Source organism: Bombyx mori, chromosome 28 (assembly GCF_030269925.1).
Source record: "Bombyx mori chromosome 28, ASM3026992v2".
Classification (NCBI taxonomy): domain Eukaryota; kingdom Metazoa; phylum Arthropoda; class Insecta; order Lepidoptera; family Bombycidae; genus Bombyx; species Bombyx mori.
In genome coordinates, this window is record NC_085134.1 from 3,015,973 (window position 1) to 3,035,191 (window position 19,219).

General features: G+C 39.2%; 1 protein-coding gene and 1 long non-coding RNA gene across 2 annotated transcripts in view; one reads left to right on the plus strand and one right to left on the minus strand.

Annotated features, from left to right (window-relative positions):
• The window catches only part of LOC101741842 (paired box pox-neuro protein), a 99,195-nt gene that overhangs the window by 29,815 nt on the left and 50,161 nt on the right, over positions 1-19,219 (minus strand). The gene's annotated exons all lie outside the window — the stretch shown is intronic.
• On the plus strand, positions 11,364-13,758 carry LOC119630743 (uncharacterized). Its single transcript, XR_005246419.2, has 2 exons — positions 11,364-11,582; positions 13,499-13,758. It is a non-coding gene; the product is annotated as an uncharacterized LOC119630743 (long non-coding RNA).

Below are 19,219 nucleotides of genomic sequence, written 5' to 3' on the forward strand. Positions count from 1 at the left end.
ATGCTCCTGTAATCATCAGGATCTGATGATGGGATTCTAGAGACCCAGAAAAATCTACAATTTTCAAAGCAAAAACTTAGATGTTAAAACATAAAATAAATCCATAAGCTTATTTAACGAGCATAGGAATTCATAAAAAAAAGTAAGATCTTTGAATTTCTATCTGCATTGCTAGGTGAATGAACTCAAGCTCTGGCTAGGGTGTTACTGGTACCAATAGATATTAAGGTGTGATGGCCTGCTTCATGAAGGTGGTATTTACGCATCATTGGTACAATAAAAAAATATTCGAAATAAAATAATCAAATAACATGACGTAATTGTAAAGATAAAAACAACATGTTTTATTACTGTAATCTGTGGTAAATAAACGCTCGAAAGACGGCAAAGCAACAATTAACACATCCGCGAACCGTATCGACTCGTGAAAACATTACAGTAATGAATACAGCCTACGATATTGTTAATCTTTAATAAACTTCTTAATGAACGAATCAAGGTGCTAGCGATGTATTATCTGTGCTCAATGGCGCTGTTTATTTCTCCGACTTTTTGGCGGGAACGCGAGGGACGTTGTGTGTTTTTTTTTTATTTTGTCTATTAAGTGTTTTTTCAGGTTTAAATGTGTAATAATGGTGGCTTAACTGTTTAATATCTGTGAAATTGCACAAATGTAGGAAAATGAAATAAAGCCGCTGGATGTAACTTCTTGGGATCCTCCAAAAAGTCCACTGAAAAAATCTTAGTAAATGACCACCATTTTACTGAGATTATATTTCATCCCAGTTCATTTCATTTCATTTCATCCCAGTTGATTAATGTCCCAAATTTATCATCTTCATATCATTTCACTCCATATTATCATATTTCATAAAAATAAGAATATAAATTAAAATAAGACATGACTTAAAGGTCATAGTTACCAGGTCACAAAAACTTTTTAAAAAAAAATGTTTATTTCTCCGATGACGTAAGTACACTTTGTTGTTTTAGATCGAATTTCTTCGACCATTTTAAATTTTTTATTATTATTGTTATAAAAACATATTTTTTTATGTCAAAATAGATACTCTAAAAGGCTCTTAGTGGGATGGCTGAAAATCAAAATTGCTATTTACTGGTGGTAGGACCTCTTGTGAATCCGCATGGGTAGGTACCACCACCCCGCCTATTTTTGCCGTGAAGCAGTAATGCGTTTCGGTTTAAAGGGTGGGGCAGCCGTTGTAACTATACTTGAGACCTTAGAACTTATATCTCAAGGTGGGTGGCGCATTTACGTTGTAGATGTCTATGGGCTCCAGTAACCACTTAACACCAGGTGGGCAGTGAGCTCGTCCCCCATCTAAGCAAAAAAAAAAATGAAGAACATTGGCTGTCCAAATCTTCTAATCGGAACACACAATTCATTTACGGTTAATGTAAGCAGTGTGCTTAGTGCGAGTTTCTTAACGGTCTCGATAGCGTAAAAGTTAACCCAATTTTGTATGTAGTTGGAACAGCGCCCCTAGCGGCAAACGTAGGCAAACGATCCCATTCCATACAAATATGAGTTAACTTTTACGCTATCGAGAACGTTAAAAAGCCCGCACTAAGCACACAGGACGGTGTTAGCTACCCTTATGGGCCCAAAACCCCATCAGTAAGAATATCAGCCACAATAATGCTTTCTCTGATTGCTGGCCCCAAGAACTCATACTATTACTGCGAAACCTACTAACTGGTAATCTCTAGCAGTAACTTTTCTCCTACATAAACTGATTTTGCTTAAAATCAAGATGATCTATCAAGATGCAGCAATTTCTTAACGTGATTAAGGCTCAAAGTTTGATACCCGTTAAAAAAAAACTTGAAATTGTATTAAGAATTTCTAGTGAAAAATATTGAATGATCTTTCTATTCTAACTTTGAACTACTCGTAAAACCCTCCCATAATAATGTTTTGTATTGTGAAACTTATTTGTCAAGGAGTATTGTATTACGCCGCAAATGATTCAAATAGCCCATTTATGCCTAAAAAACAAGGCTCTATATCGAATGTAATTAACGAAATACAGAATCGATAGTGGTCCCTAGCACAGTAGTAATCGACGTTCAATTTAGCACTAGCCAATTCTCAGAATCGATATTGCGCTGTCTACTTAAACCTTAATGACATTACTTGAACTTTAGTGATGGGTTTTGTTGTTGATAATAATTATTATTATTATTATTTTTATATGAATTATTTTTATCTGAATTATTTTTATCTGATACTAGCTGACTTCGTAGAGCCTCAATCGATAAATAAAAGACAAAAGGAATCCGTCCGATGGGGGGACGCATCAAAGGACAAACAAAATTATTATTTTTATTTAATTCCGAGCATTTTCATATTCATTTACCTTTTAAACTTTCCCTGGACTTAAACAAATCATTCAAGACCAAATTAGCCAAATCGGTCCAGTCGTTCTCGAGTTTTAGCGAGACTAACGAACAGCAATTCATTTTTATATATATAAATAGAAGATTCATTTTAAGGTTTAATATTGCGTTTTTTATTGAAGTGAAAACTTCTTTAGAATCGTTGTGATTTCAAACCGGATGCAACGGAAAAAACGACAGGTAAGAGACACAAATACAAAAATGTGTAGGATGAAGCCAGCAAAGAATGAGACAGAAATATACATACTATTTAATACAGCGCCATCTGTGAGATTTTTCAGCACATTTAACGATAAATTGTGGTGGGATATTGTCTGGCCCCACTCCCTTGGTTAGATCCAGATTTTCCAACTTCCGTCTGACACTGTTAACTTCAATGTAAACAGCCCGCATACTACATTTTGTGTCTATCCAGTCAACATTAATATTGCTGTACACATTGTCATCAGCTTCAAACACAGAAGAGAAATATTTTGCAAATAGATCGCTGATGACATCTACACTGTGACCTTTTACGTCATTAAGACTCATAGTGGGTGGATAGTTAGAACTAAAATTATATAATATAAAATAAAAAATTATAAAATTATATAATATATTTTTTTTATTATCACCAACGTCCCGTTCATAAACCGGAAACTTAATCGCAGCAAAAATAGACAGTAGTTACAATATTATAGTCGAATAACTTTATTAGCATTCTATTCTGATTTTACAAATGTGAAAGTCTGTGTGTTTGTTGGTCAATCACGCAAACGGATTGGATGAAATTCCACATATATTAATTAGATTAACTTAGGATGCTTATTATCATAATAAATGACACTATATGGGCTACGTCAGGTGTATCTGCTGTATGTGTATTTTTACTGATGGTAGGACGTCCTGTGAGCCCACACCGCTAAGTACCAACGCCTTGCCTATTTCGGTCTGGAAGCAGTAATGGGTTTCGGTTTGACGGGTGAGATAGACATTGCACTATAAAACTGAGACTTAGAACTCATGTCTTAAGGCGGAATTTCCTTTGTTGATGTCTAAGGGCTTCGATAACCGCTTAACAAATACCAATCGAACCGTGAACACGTTCACCAGTGTGGTGAGTACGAGTTTTTGACGTTCTCGGTATCGTAAAAGTTAACTCACATTTGTATGGAGTTGCAACGTTTGCCTACGTTTGCCGCTAGGGGCGCTGTTCCCACTGCATACAAATTTGAGTTTTTTTTTTTTTTATTGCTTAGATGGGTGGACGAGCTCACAGCCCACCTGATGTTAAGTGGTTACTGGAGCCCATAGACATCTACAACGTAGACGCGCTACCCACCTTGAGATACAAGTTCTAAAGTCTCAGTATAGTTACAGCGGCTGCCCCACCCTTCAAACCGAAACGCATTACTGCTTCACGGCAGAAATAAGCAGGGCGGTGGTACCTATCCGCGCGGACTCACAAGTGGTCCTACCACCAGTTAACTTTTACGCTATCGAGAACGTTAAAAAACTCACACTAAGCACACTATACAACAAAAATAAAATTAGAACTTAAATCATTAACTACCTACGGAATCATTTCAACTTTGGATCCAAAGTTGGGCAGGTAAAATTAAATTTTGTTTCCTCTTAAATTAACATAGCCGCGTTCCAATCATTACCAACGTCGAATTGTTTTTCCAACTTATCTGCTATTCTTGAGAAGCTCTTGATCACGGGGTTCAGCCTGATTGTTGAGCATTGATGAGCATTGTTCTTCGCTAAATTTACCAACTAATCGCAATCTCGACCCACCGATCCGGCGAGAGACTCAGTGGATTTTACCGACAGTCATCCGTCACATCACTAGACCCGACACTCTTACAATAAGGTTCTATTTCCCGAAGCAAAAATATGTTATTACGCAGCTCTTGTGCACATCGTAAAATGAGTAATTTGCATTCGTCGAAATCTGATCGAGTATTACCGTGAAATGGGAGGACGGTGGCCTCCCGACGCCGGCTCGTAAAATCCAAGCTACTACATACAAATTAGAACTCTCATTTAATGACATTAGAGTTTTTTTTTACGTTTTTAATCGATTGAACAGGATTAAAGGTGGCCATTGCGAATCTAGAGAGTTTTTAACACGCTTACATTAGATCGCTGTGGTTTTGTTGAACGTCATTTTCGGGTTTTTTTTTTCTTACCTGTGCTGATAGCCTTGAGAGGCTATAACAGCGTTACCTTAGCGTGTAGGTTAGCTCTCGGGGCTTAAACCGGAGATGTTGCTAAGACTGGCCCTAGCAAGAGCCGTACTTCGCAGAATCTACCACCGGATCGGAAACGCGACACACTGAGAAGATCCGGCGAGAAACTCAAAGGATTGAGGGCTTGCCGTAGAAATAGGCTGAATACTACACATATTAATGAACATTCACAGTACACGTAGATGTCATATGAAAACAAAATAAAAAATTAGGCATAATTAAATCTTATTTCATTTGTCGAAATATCTATTCTTCTTCCTATTCGTACACTCTTGACAGAGTGGTCGTGGTCATGCATCAGTCGGATCCTGCGATACCGATGCTCTCGCGATTCGACGCCATGTGGCACGATGTTTCGCAGAGTGAGAGCAATCATTTATGTTGGAGTGAGTCACAGATTTTATGAGACTAATTATATATTAGTTAATATCTATTAGTTCCCCCAAAAGAATAAAAAAGAAGCGCTTGGTGATAGTATTTGAGAAACTCTGACTTGTACAGATTAGCCCGCATCGATGTAAAATAAATTAATTTTCAATTTGACGTTTAACGATTATTTTTCGTAACAATGTTGCAAGTAATATTCGTTTTCAAATAACGAAACGTGTATCTGGACGTTTATGATGCAAAAAAAAACAAATATAATATAGTTGATGTATCTTATGTCTTAGGCTTTTACGGCGTAATTGTCTATTGCCACACTTGCTTGAAACCAGATAAATATAAGAATACTAGCGACCCGCCCTCGCTTCGCTACGGAAACTGTAATTTATTATTGATTTCTCCACTATTTAATGGATGTTATTATACATATAAACCTTCCTCTTCAATCACTTTATCTATTAAAAAAAACCGCATCAAAATCCGTTGCGTAGTTTTAAAGATTTAAGCATACATAGGGATATAGGGACAGAGTAAGCGACTTTGTTTTATACTATGTAGTGATAATAAATAACTCGGAACAAATCACGCACGGTAATTCTGCTGCAAATTAGGATTAACTGTTTTATGGGTACCAGAGACTGATAAATAGAAATATATATGTTTAAATATATACGCATATATCACGAAAAGCACAGCGGTTCAGCTATTCAAAAGGGGTTGCCCTCCAAACACCTCCGCCGTTAGCCCCATCACTCTCTTTGGTCAGCCCATACCGTAGGCCTCGAAGGTGAAATACCTAGGCGTCAGCCTCGACAGAGGGATGACATGCCGTCCCCACATTAAAACAGTACGCGACCGCGCCGCCTTTATACTAGGACGACTCTACCCAATGCTTTGTAGTCGAAGCAAACTGTCCCTCCGCAATAAGGTAACTCTCTACAAAACTTGTATACGCCCCGTCATGACGTATGTAAGCGTGGTGTTCGCACACGCGGCCCGCACCCACTTGAGACCCCTTCAGGTTATACAACCCCGATTCTGCAGGATAGTCGTCGGAGCACCATGGTTCCAGAGGAATGTGGATCTCCACGATGACCTGGGGCTCGACCCCGTCAGTAAGTATCTACAGTCGGCATCGCTGCGCCACTTCGAGAAGACGGCACGACATGAGAACCCTCTTGTGGTGGCCGCTGGAAACTACAAACCCGATCTTGTAGACTGAATGGTAAACCGTCGACGTCGCCCAAAGCACGTCATCACGGATCCTCCTGAACCATTAACGGTGCTTTTAGGCACTACAAGCACCGGTCACCGTCCTCGTCGAACCCGTCGCTTGCGACGAAGGGCTCGACGAGCAAATTAACCCACAGACATAGCCCACTAAGTTTCTCGTCGGATCTTCTCAGTGGGTCGCGTTTCCGATCCGATGGTAGATTCTGCGAAGCACTGCCCTTGCTAGTGTCAGTGTTAGCAACTCTCCGGTTTGAGCCCTGTGAGCTCACCTACACGCGCTTGGGTAAGCTGATATAGCCTCTCAAGGCTATCAGCAACGGTAGAAAAAAAAAACATTCGGACCGTCGGTCTACCGAGCAAATATCACCCGCTCGGTGGAAGATCTTCCCTTTGTCGTTTAAGTACTTACACCACCGATATAACGTGACTTCATTTTCCTGTTTTCGGTAATAAAAAAAAGAGAAAAGAGAGCCATAGAATATCGAATCGAACATACAAATTTAAATTTAAATTTGCGTTTAATTTTTAAATAAAAATTTAAAATTAAATTTAATTTAAAAAAGTAGCGTTAAACGTTTAACGCGAACCTAACCCGTTCTAAAGATGTCACCGAAAATTATAGTATCACCGTATTGGATAATAAACAGGAATAAAATTAATATTTTGTTACTTCAATCGATATTGCAAAAAAAAAAGCATGATTGTTTCCTTATTATTATTTTTTAATAGAGAAAATAAAATCGATAACATCGTATCCGTTAAATAAAAGAACGGTAAGACAAAATGGCAAATGTAATTAACTGTCAAGCGATTAAAAATACATTAAAACTCAGGGGAGAAATCGCGCTACCGTGGCCTGTTGCACATTAACCAACCGCAAATTCGTCGGGAGTATTGTGAACAAAAAAATGTGTCCAAATAAAGGAGATTGATTACTAATTAATTTTCGAAAGGCTACCTAACTTTCACGGCCGGTTATTATCAGGAAGCTTATAGCAATATTTAAATTTTGTTTATGGTTAGATAGCATGTTTTCCAGCTATAGAATATAATAAGAAAAATATATACATATATATATTTAAAAACTAACAAAAAGAAACTATAAAATAATAATAAAAATCAAAAATAATTAAATTCAGCTCTATTAATCTGTAGACACTTTATTTTGGTCAAGATATTGGAGTGAAGTTATAACATTGTTGTATCGTCATGGGTCCTAGACGCGTGTGCAATATTCAAGTTAATCGGATGTCTTTTTTTGCTTAGATGGGTGGACGAGCTTATGGACCACTTGGTGTTAAGTGGTTACCGGAGCTCATAGACATCTACAACGTGAATGCCGCCGCCCACTTTGCGATAAGAGTTCTAAGGTCTCAATATAGTTACAACGGCTGCCCCATCCTACAAACCGAAACGCATTACTGCTTCACGGCAAAAATAGGAAGGGTGTTGGTACCTACCTGTGCGGACTCATAAGAGGTCCTACCAAGTCTACCTACTATGTCTTGAGGTCGCCGGACGATACGGACATTCAAAGATTCCATACCGAATGCCAAGTTAATAAAGACGTGCTAAAAAGTAAAGACTAACCCATCGGCTGATAAGTGATTATTAAAAACACTCAAATACTACTATTATCTCAAAGAGCTACCCAAAACAATATTCGTGGTTAATTTATATAGGTACTGCCGAAGTCTCTCTACAAGACTATATACAAGTTCTATACTCGAACGAACATCTAAAGTATTCTAAAGGCACTTCCTATTAAATTTGGCTAGGCAAGATTCCTCTACGAAGGCGAAGATGGTTTGCGTAATGCGCATTGATAGGCCCCTTACATCATACAAGTCCACGGGTAAAATCTGAATTCCTCTTTCAGCAAGACGATGGAGACGGTGAATTTAAAGATTGCTATGATATTCGTCTAAAGAGACCGAAATCTCATCTGCGTTGTGACAATAGCCGCTCTAAACTAAACAGAATGGACATCTTTTACTGGTGGTAAGACCTCTTGTGAGTCCGCGCGGGTAGGTACCACCGCCCTGCCTATTTCTGCCGTGAAGCAGTAATGCGTTTCGGTTTGAAGGGTGGGGCAGCCGTTGTAACTATACTTGAGACCTTAGAACTTATATCTCAAGGTGGGTGGCGCATTTACGTCGTGGATGTCTATGAGTTCCAGTAACCACTTAACATCAGGTGGGCTGTGAGCTCGTCCACCCAACTAAGCAATAAAAAAAAAACTGCTTCGCTGTACGTACGTTCCTGGTTCACAGTTTTTTTTTACCTACCTATGCTGATAGCCTTAAGATGCTATTTCAGCTTATTGACGTGTGGGTGAGCTCACGGGGCTCAAACCGGAGTGTTGCTAATACTGGCCCTCGCAAGGGCAGTGCTTCGCAAAATCTAGCACCGGATCGGAAACGCGACCCACTCAGAAGATCTGGCGAGAAACTCAGTGGGCTGTGTCTGTGGGTTGATTTACTCGTCGAGCCCTTCGTCGCAAGCGACGGGTTCGGCGAGGACCGTGACCGGACAAAGTATTGCAGTGGTCATTAAAGTATTGGAGGAGTTATTTGAATGTCGCCAATAGATGACGTTAGCAGTAAAATTAATTGCGCCATCATGTGTTCCCAAATTATTTATAAAAAGTGTCTACAGATTAATTGAGCAGAATTTAATTTTTTATGTATTTTTTGCTTAATATTCTTCTTATTTCAATTTATAGCTCACAGTAAAAAACACGCTATCTACGTCAATAACAATATTAATTATTTATATATTGCAAAGCATTGCCCCTGCTAGGGCTATTGTTAGCAACGTTCTCAGGTTAGAGCCCCGTGAGCTCACTTACTCGTTCTGCGAATCTATCATAACCCTTCGAGGTTACTATAATATTTAAAAGAACAAAATAAATTTTAAATTGCAATTTCTCCAAACGACCAGTAAGTAGTGTTTCACTCACTTCTACTTGCTGAAATAATGGATAGGTAAACGTTCAAGGAAGGATTTACAAGGACGCATCGCCACGCCGAGAGTTCTTCTTGGTCCGAGGAGCCGGTACATCACACCGTGCTTCGTTCTCCAGTATTTTCATTTATTTATTATGGCTGTTTTCACAAAGTGTTCTTCTTTTCGTTTAATACATTGATGTGCATTATTGTCTATGCGAGGTGGTAACCACCTCCGATCCGTGGACAGCCTCTTTCCCTAAAGCAGCAAGCGAAAACAATTAGCGCACACCAATCGTAACATTCGAACACTTCAATAGGCGTGGCACGTAAATCTCACCATGGCTTCACTTTAACTCTTCATAACGCTACCTAATTCTCTCAATCTCGGTTCCGACATAAAACGCGCTCGATTTTACAGTCGTGGGGTTGTAAATGTCTTTTTTTTTGTCCGTCTTCAATATCGGCAATATATCGGTGAGGTTATAGCGTATTTTACAGCTCGCGACTGATTTTACAGCACCGACAATCGCACGTCGGGAAACAGGAGCGAAATGTATTGTAATCGATTCGCTTTTTTTTTTTTACTCGCCTCAATCTTAATCGTTGCCGTTATTAGATTTTAAGTCTTAATTCAGTTGGAATATAGTGGTTACCGCACGCCGCACTAATGTATCCATCCTAGCTCAGCTGAAGATCCGGACTAGACTCTCCACCATTTTCCTGCGAAAGATTCTTGAATACTTTGGCCACATCGCAAGGAAAGACAGTGACAACTTGGAGAAATTGGTGGTCACTGGAAAGGTCGAGGGGAAGCGACCAAGAGGCAGGAACCCGACCCGTTGGACGGACCAGATTCGTGCAGCCCTGGATACCACAGTGCACGATGCTCTGCACTCACTTGCAGATAGGAACAGATGGCGGTGCATTATAATAAACAAACTGTTTCAAGGCCATGAACACGACCCTCAGTAATGAGGAAACTGACGCAAGGAGGACGATAGTGGTTATATATATTGTTCCTCGCGGAAATTCGTCAATGAATGGAGAGTTTCTGCTGAAGCTGTCTTCAATTAATTATTCGTAATTTCAGTTTTGCAATTTAATTTTTTTCTTTTCAATCAACGCGCCAAAGAATCGTATCTTAAACTGTTTTTCAAGTACTGTCTCTTTAGATTACCAATTTCGATCTAAAAATCAAGGGAGCGCAGAGATTGCATTGTTCCGCACAGGTCATTAAAGGTTTGGTTGATTGCCCGGAGCTCTTATCCAAAGTTGATTTCAATGCACAGAGAATATCTTTAGGGCATCGAAATCTAATTTCTTTGCCCCTAGCTTCCACTAATTATAGGCAAAACTCATTCTTTTTACGTGTCGGTGGTGACCTGAACAGACTTGGCAGGTTGTTAGATATTCACCCATTTTATTCTTCTATTACAGGGGTGAGACGTCAGCTTAGTGCCCGATTTTTCCTGGGTGATGACGGGAAAGGGGTGCCATGTGCCATGATGTGTAACACAACTGATTTTTATTAATTTTTCACTGGTGGTAGGACCTCTTGGGAGTCCGCACGGGCAGGTACCACCACCCCGCCTATTTCCGCCGTGAAGCAGTAATGCGTTTCGGTTCGAAGGGTAGGGTAGCCGTTGTGACTATACTGAGACCTTAGAACTTATATCTCAAGATGGGTGGCGCATTTACGTTGTAGATGTCTATGGGCTCCAGTAACCACTTAACACCAGGTGGGCTGTGAGCTCGTCCACTCATCTAGGCAATAAAATAAAAAAAATATAATAATAAACGTTTTAAAAATCATTAGCTACGGCCTATAATTTTGTATAAATTTATACTCTATACTAATATTATAAAGAGGAAAGATTTGTTTGTTTGTTTGTTTGTTTCGAATAGGCTCCGAAACTACTGGACCGATTTGAAAAATTCTTTTTCCATTAGAAGCCGACATTGTCCCTGATGAACATATTTTTTTGGTTTCATGTGTGTTTTAATGTTTCCGAAGCGAAGCGAGGGCGGGTCGCTAGTTCCACAATAAATTCTCAAACTGTTTAGAATATGGATTACGTGACGTGAATCCAACACGAAGGCAATAATTTAAGAACTGAAGGTATTATTAAAAAACAAAAAAACAAAAATGACAGTGTAACAAAATGACATTAGAAGTCAACGATTTTATATAAATTTTTTTTCGCAACAATTTTATATACATTATATATTTAATAAATATATTTATATTATATTTTATAAATGGATCGCTGTCGGTGTCCTGAATATGAGGTGGCCATCGACAAATTAAAGATTTATACAGTAGGCACGTACAGAGATGACGCGATAAAACATTACGACAGTGAGTAATCCTGTTAATTACTAAAAGCTTTGTGAACTTAGAGGTGATGGAACCAAAGCTACAGGAGCTAGTAGTTTTTTTTTCTTTTTTTTTTTCTTACCTATGCTGATAGCCTTGAGAGGCTATTTCAGCTTCGCCCTAACGTTTGTGGGTGAGCTCGCGGGGCTCAATCGGAGAGTTGCTAACACTGACCCTACCAAGAGCAGTGCTTCGCAGAATCTACCATCGGATCGGAAACGCGACCCACTGAGAAGATCCGGCGAGAAACTCAGTGGGCTGTGTCTGTGGGTTAGTTCGCTCGTCGAGCCCTTCGTCGCAAGCGACGGGCTCGACGAGGACGGTGACCGGAGCTAGTAGTAAGGTGTTACGAACACACACAACATTAAAATCGAATATAAACGCACCTTTCTTTTTCTAAGTCGGACACTTCTTATAGTGGTCGTGGTTGCGGTGACGATCTACACGTAGCATGTACTGGTGGTAGGACCTCTTGGGAGTCCGCACGGGTAGGTACCACCACCTCGCCTATTTCCGCCGTGAATCAGTAATGCGTTTCAGTTTGAAGGGCGGGGCAGGCGTTGTAACTATACTGAGACCTTAGAACTTATATCTCTAGGTGGGTGGCGCATTTACGTTGTAGATGTCTATGGGCTCCAGTAACCACTAAACACCAGGTGGGTTGTGAGCTCGTCAAGCCATCTAAGCAAAAAAAAATATAAAAAAATAAAAATTGCTTATATGAGTGGACGAACTCACGACCTATTTGGAAACTACAGACATCCACAGGTTTGAGCCCCATGAGCTCGCCTACTAGTTAAGGCTGCGCTGATATAGCCTCTCAAGCTTAGGTAGGAAAAAAATCTACAACGTAAATGCAGCCACCCATTTTGAGACGTGAGTTCTAAGTCTCAGCTTTTAGAGTACTACAGCTGACACACCCTTCAAACCTATTACTGCTCATGTCCGACAGAACTCGTATCTCTCTCTCTCTCTCTCTCTCTCTCTCTCTCTTCCCAGCTATTTATCCCACATGGTGGTGGGGTCAGTTTTCCTCACTTTACTCACCCACTTCGCTCTGTCTTCGACATCCTCGTCAGCAACATTGCATTCCCTTTTGTCCTTCAAAACCTATCTATTCTTTTTAAAAGGAAGTCTAAGGTCTAAGGATATATATTATATGTAAGCGGTTTATATCTGTTTATTGTATGTATATATATTTTGTATAATAATGTATTGTCTATGGTACACCGCAACATACCTACTATATTTTTATATTTTCCAGAATTTCTGTAAATTAAACGGTTGTCTGGAAGAGATAGATCGCTTTTAGCGTTAAGACCGCCTGTTGTACAAATATATCTGCTTTTTGACTGTTTTTTTTTTAATGTAAATTGTGTTGGTGTGCAATAAAGTGTATTCTCTCTCTAAGCATGGCTGTCGAAAACCCATTTCGATAAAGCGGCACGACACGAGAAACCTCTCATCGTGGCCGCCGGTAACTACATTCCCGATCCTGCGGAAAGAATGGAAAGCAGTCGACGTCGCCCCAAACACGTCATTTCGGATCCTCCCGATCCACTAACGGCGCTTTTAGGTACCCCAAGCACCAGTCACCGTTCTCGTCGAACCCGTCGCTTGCGACGAAGGGCTCGACGAGTAAATTAGCCCTCAGACACAGCCCACTGAGGTTCTCGCTGGATCTTCTCAGTGGGTCGCGTTTCCGATCCGGTGGTAGATTCTGCGAAGCACGGCTCTTGCTAGGGTTCGTGTTAGCAACGTCGTCAGGTTTGAGCCCCGTGAGCTCACCTACTAGTTAAAGTTCCGCTGAAGTAGCCTCTCAAGGCTATCAGCTTAGGTAGGAAAAAAAAAAGCTGTAGAAATCCGGCCATCGGTGCAATGATCTAATCATTTTCCAGGATCCGGTTTCCAAGTGACCTGGATAAGGCACGGCGTGAACTACGATGATATGAAGTTCACGAAGCCGAAAGCCACAAAGATTAGAAGAGAATACGGAAAACCAAAGGACCTTATGAAAATAGAACGAATGTGGTGCCCCTACATGACCCCCGTGGAAATGTGACAATAAATTCTGAGGAACTGTTCTTGGGATTTAATAGAATAATAATAATAATAATAAAGCCTTTTTTTCCAGTAAATTTACATAACTTAAAATATATGTATGTGTTTTTTTTTTAATATAATTTTTAATGTACAATTAATGTATTATTCACTGGTGGTAGGACCTCTTGTGAGTCCGCAGGGGGGGGTACCACCACCCCGCCTATTTCTGCCGTGAAGCAGTAATGCGTTTCGGTTTGAAGGGTGGGACACCCGTTGTAACTATACTTAGACTTTAGAACTTATATCTCAAGATGGGTGGCGCATTTACGTTGTAGATGTCTATGGGCTCCAGTAACCACTTAACACCAGGTAGGCTGTGAGCTCGTACACCCACCCATCTAAGCTAAAAAAATAAAATAAAAAAATATAGTTTTTATCACTTACTTAATATAATTAGTATGTTTACTTAATATTATATAGTTATGTTTACTTAATGTTACGTAGTTATTTAATCTACCGGAACCCCAGATTGGGTGAAGGTCTTGGGATTTATTTCTTTCTAATCAATACAAACAGAAATCGGGATGGCCACGTGTGTGACGTCATCATTGGCAACCGTCAAATCTTGCAAGTCACTTGGATTACTAAAATTACGCTAAGGCTATAGTTATGGGTTTTTGATTTTCACCGGTCGTAGAAAAAATTGAAGTTACTGTTACATCATTTTACATTGCAAAGTTTTTTTAATAGGAAAATCACCCGGTCATCGTTCTCTTCGAACCCGTTGCCCGCGACGGAGGGCTCGGCGAGTAAATCAACCCACAGACACAGCCCACTGAGTTTCTCGCCGGATCTTCTCAGTGGGTCGCGTTTCCGATCCGGTGGTAGATTCTGTGAAGCACTGCTCTTGTTAAGTTTAGGGATAGAAACGTCGTCAGGTTTGAGCCCCGTGAGCTCACCGACTTGTTAGGGCTACACTGACTCAAGGCTATCAGCTTAGGTGTGGGAAAAAAGAAGGAAAAACACAAAAAGAGAGTAATGAATGAGAACTTAAGCTGGAACAGTAGCTTTTAACCATTCTAAGCCTGACTTGTACATCAATGCTCTTTATTACGTACTAGCTGACCCGGCAGACTTCGTAGTGCCTCTGTCGATAAATAAAAGACCTAAGCTTTTCATCACACGGACACATCAAAGGAAAAACAAAATTGTTATTTTCATTTAATTCCGAGCATTTTCATATTTATCTACCTTTTAAACCTTCTCTGGACTTCGACAAATAATTCAAGACAAAAATTAGCCAAATCGATCCAGCCGTTCTAGAGTTTTAGCGAGACTAACGAACAGCAATTCATTTTTATATATATTATATAGATTACATTGCGCTCATATGGTTTGAAATAAAAAAAGGTTTTTTTTTCGTAGTCATACTATTTCAGAATCGACTGATACATCAATAACATGTACTTGATTGCGCGTTACAAAAGCCGAAGCGTTCGCTCGCCGCTTTTAAGCTCTAATTAATTAACTTTAATAAACCCATATAAAGTTTACGACATTAAATTGTAACGTTGTAAACATTCACGTTTGGAGATGTGATTTGATTTAATTTTTTTAAGATACGTTGCCACGGTGCCCGTTCGCTCACTGATAGCTCACGGACGTGTTCGCTTAACATGGATATGTCGTAGTTAAATAATAATTATTTTGTTGCGTTTTCGCGAAACTGTTTAAAAAACTATTGACATTTGAAGTGAGAACTATTTTATTTGCGTTGAGCACTATTTGGAAGGGAGGAATGTTTTTGGATTCGCGCCACCGACATGTTAATGTAACATATACTCGTACACGTAAAACACATCGTATATACCTGACCGTATGCAGTGCGCGTTCGGCGCTTTTTGGATGCGTGAAATCTTCTGAGTTCGCATCACCGACATGCCTGTGTATGCAGCTGTGATCTTGTACAGCCCGCTTTTTTTTATAACCTAAGCTGATGATCTAGAGATATCATATCAGCGTAACCTTAACTAGCTCATGGGGCTGACCTGACAATGTTGCTAGCGGGAGCCCTAGCAAGAGCCCCGTGCTTCACAGAATCTACCACCGGATCGGAAACCCGACCCATTGAGAAGATCCGGGGAGAAAATCAGTGGGCTGTGTCTGTGGGTTAATTTACTCGCCAAACCCTTCGTCGTAAGCGACGGTTTCGACGAGAACGATGACTGGTGCTTGGGGTACTTTAAAGCACGTGTTTTGGGCGACGTCGACCGTTTACCATTTGGTCCCCAGAATCGGCTATGTAGTTTCCAGCGGCCACGATGAGAAGATTCTCGTGTCGTGCCGCTTTATCGAAATGGGCTGTTGTTGATTAAATTGATGTTGATATTTTTAATTTAAACATTATGAAATCTTAAATTTCAGTACTAAAATTCTAAATTATAAGTTTTCACTTCGATCGGCAATCATTCTAACTGCTACTTTTTTATTTCGTTCATAAGTTTCTTCTTGGTCTGTTGTTTGCACTGTAATATTTATACACATGAGCACGTCTGATTAACTGAATAACACTAATACTACCAATAAAATCATTTAACTGTTACTAATGACGTCATTGACGTTGAATAAGCTCAAGGAACGAATAGTGACGGTAATTTTCAGTGATAAAATGACTTCTTGTTTTTTATTGCTTAGATGGGTGGACGAGCTCACAGCCCACCTGGTGTTAACTGGTTACTGGAGCCCATAGACATCTACAACGTAAATGCGCTACCCACATTGAGATATAAGTTCTAAGGTCTCAAGTATAGCTACAACGGCTGCCCCACCCTTCAAACCGAAACGCATTACTGCTTCACGGTAGAAATAGGCGGGGGGGTGGTACCTACCCGTGCAGACTCACAAGAGGTCCTACCACCAGTAAAAAACTAATGAACTAACATGAATATACCGACAAGTTATTTAGTTTCACTGAGCTGACTAAAGACGGACAGGTAATGTAATTAAATATTTTACATAGCCATGTACAACTGATTTCGCGATGTAGGGTAAGTTTCTAATTTAATACATTACATTACTATCCATAATATTCTTACGGTCGTTCGTTTCCGAATTTCAATAAGTTAATTTACCGTCAAAATCACTAGCACGTCACTAGCTACACGAAGCGACAGATATACTGTACTAGGGATTACAGTTACTGATATTTAGTAATGTCGATGATTTAATATATCGAGAGGGGAAACGCTATTTGGTTTTAGCGACATTTTGCTTAATACGCGATACATATCTTTGTAATTAAAGGTGCGTTTATTTAATTTATTTGGTATTAGCATCAACGGTTCGATGTTTTTAAATGAGCTTCAATTAAGTTTACTCTATTGAAATAGCTAAAGAAGTTTTTTTTTGCATTTTTTACCAATGTTAAACTTTAAATAGCTCACCTGTTAAGTTGCAAACATGGCGCTTAAATTCAATAGCTTTTTACTCCTCGACATAACAATATTATACAAAATATCTGTTTCGTACAAAACTTTATTTAATTATTGTATAATTAATAATACCTACAGTCTAAAACATTTTACTGGTGGTAGGACCTCTTGTGAGTCCGCGTGGGTAGATACCACCATCCTGCCTGTTTCGGTTTGAAGGGTGGGGCAGCCGTTGTAACTATACTTGAGACCTTAGAACTTATCAAGGTGGGTGGCGCATTTATGTCGTAGATGTCTATGGGCTCCAGTAACCACTTAACAACAGATGGGCTGTGCAGCCCGCGGTCCGTTCCCAACATTTGCAGATCGTTCAGTTCTATATACCCCTCCTCGAACCTTATAGAAAGTTCAAACCCCGGCAAAAAAGGCGTAAATTGTGTTAATTGAATGGATTTTCTACCCTTATACTCGACTATATAATAACTCATGAATGTTTCGCAACACAAACAAGCAGCTTAGTGATATGAAATCGGTTTCAAATAGATATTTCTATTATCTGTTACACAAATTACATAAAAAAATAAAACACCGTGCTTCTATAAAATTTGTTGTTGAAATTGTCGCTTTGGGTGTCAAAAAATATGCTATTTCAAATTTCATAATTATGGTTTAAAAATGTTAACGAGTTTTTTCGTACCGTACAATTAGAAAATCAGGAATTTGTTGTTTAATTTTTTTTAATTATGTCTCTATACATACCGGTTTATGACTTCCATCCTTCGATAGAACAAAGAGAACTGTACGCCCACTTCGGCTAAATTCGTGATATCGATAACGATGAATAAAACAATCTATCGATATTTGGAAATCGGTGTCATATCTCATCACTATACAGTTGTAAATTAGATCGATCGATAGTGTAGGTGTCGCTTCGCCGAGTCAATTCTTAACGCGTGGATTATGACGAATTAATTCCGTGCGTAGGATAACTTTATACGTGTAGAATCGATAACAAACTAAGATAGATTTTTTTTTTCTAACAAGAATTTTAAACACAAAAACTTACAATAAAACCTCCATACTCCTCCATTTGTGTCCAAAATGTTGAATTCACGAATGAGTTCCATTACGATGCTCCTACGCAATGATATAGAAGGGATTTGAATTCGCACGAATCTATACTAACTAGTGGTTGCCCGGTAATCGAAATTCGACTATATTTAATTGAAATTAAAAGTTTGTACACTATTTTCAAAGACTATTGTATAATTACAAACATCGCCAAGACTACATCATAGAAAAATATTAATAAAGACAAACAATATTTAATCTATTCTCAATTTGACAACAGACGTCAAAAACAAAAGTTTGACAATAAATAGTATGCATGCGTGTGTGCGTCAAATACATGGTATGTAGTGTGTGTAATGTTTTCTTTATTGATTTAATGTATCTTTTATGCATTATTTAAAAAAAATATTAGCATTGTGCACTTCTTCTCTATACTTACTCTCTATAAGTGTGGGAAATTTCATACTCCTCCGTCCACGCATTTTTCGTAAAAAGGGATACAAAGTTTTTCCTTCGCGTATTAATATAACAATATTATAAAGCTGAAGAGTTTGTTTGTTTGAACGCGCCAATCTCAGGAACTACTGGTCCGATTTGAAAAATTCTTGCAGTATTAGATAGCCCATTTATTGAGGAAAGCTATAGACTATATAACATCACGGTTATACCAATACAAGTATAGCACCAATAAAGAATGTTTCAAAATTGGGGTTTCAATAGCTCCTTAACATTCTACAATTCAAAAATATCTTCACTTTCTACGTAAATGAAGTGGGGAGTAAAAGCATTATGCCAAAGTAACTATTCCACGCGCACGGAGTCGTGGGCAAAAGCTAGTTGTTTATAATTTTAAAATTTTGGATTTTTTTCCCCTGCCTATTAGTCTAAGAGGCTATTCCAGCTACGTCCGGACGGGTAGATGAGTTCACGGGCTCAACCAGAGAGAATTTGCTAACACTAGTTCTAGCAAGAGCAGTGCTTCGCTGAATCTACCACCGGATCGGAATCGCCCACTGAGAAGATCCGGCGGGAAACTCAGTGGGCTATGTCTACGGGTTAGTTCGCTCGTCGAGG